Source organism: Sinocyclocheilus grahami, unplaced genomic scaffold (assembly GCF_001515645.1).
Source record: "Sinocyclocheilus grahami isolate Dianchi unplaced genomic scaffold, SAMN03320097.WGS_v1.1 scaffold436.1, whole genome shotgun sequence".
Taxonomy (NCBI): domain Eukaryota; kingdom Metazoa; phylum Chordata; class Actinopteri; order Cypriniformes; family Cyprinidae; genus Sinocyclocheilus; species Sinocyclocheilus grahami.
In genome coordinates this window covers 349,239-350,206 of record NW_015505615.1, presented here as the reverse complement: position 1 = coordinate 350,206, position 968 = coordinate 349,239, and the positions used below count along the sequence as shown (strand labels likewise).

At 27.1% G+C, this 968-nt stretch overlaps 1 protein-coding gene across 3 annotated transcripts in view; it reads right to left on the bottom strand.

The window, feature by feature from the left end:
* LOC107551874 (protein IWS1 homolog) overlaps positions 1 to 968 on the bottom strand; it is a 20,906-nt gene that overhangs the window by 17,592 nt on the left and 2,346 nt on the right. The window lies entirely within an intron of this gene.

Here is a 968-nt window from a genome sequence, read left to right as displayed (position 1 = left end):
GTAGTAATCAAATAAAGTCAAATTATAACAAACACAATATTATTATCAATAATATATTAATTAATATTATAATACAGAACACACACAAATGTATAATCATTATTAAAATATTTTATAAAATTATAAATATATTTTTATTAAATATATAAAATGATAACAGTCAACCTATAATAATAGCATATTATAAACTATACTATTATTAACAACAATAATGCATTTGTAAAAATATTATTATTATTACTATTATACCGAGATTATAATTGCATTATGAATATAATAATTTGAAAAATTAGAATAAAATTACATATATAACTTATATTATAAAACGGAGAGTTCCGGTTAGGGATGTAACGATTAACCGCGAGCCGGTTGAAAATCGATAAAAATATGTGACGATTCAAATTGGTTGAGATGCTAAACAAATCGCGATTCATTTAGGGGTAGGAGTTTATATGAATACATGTCTGAGGGGAACTTACTGTCTTTAGAAAAGTTTAGATGGTATTTTTTCTATTCATCTTGCCTCTGTATAATGCATATTAAAGTTCATAAGTGCAGCGCTGCTGTGTTTACAGCAGAAACCAGGAACCTCTTTAAGCGCCGCCTGCTGGCAGAGAGTGCATCTGCGTCTCATTCAGCTCGTCTGCTGTTTCGGTTTCATGCAGATATTTTTTATGTATAGTTTCACAAAACTGTCAAATCATTCTGTTTTTGCTTCAAATTTCAAAACTATACAATCTAATTTAGATTAAAATCTGCTCATGTTGCATGTATGCAGCATCTTTGTTTGGATCATGATTAAAATGCAGTGGTTGCATCTAATTTTAAATGTTAAGAGCACAGACAAAGCCTTTGTTTGTTTATATGAAGAGATTTATTTTATTTGTGTTACTTATTTATTTGATTTGGGGTTTGTTTTAAAATTTCTATTTAGTTTAGTTATTTACATTTACATTATATTTACATTT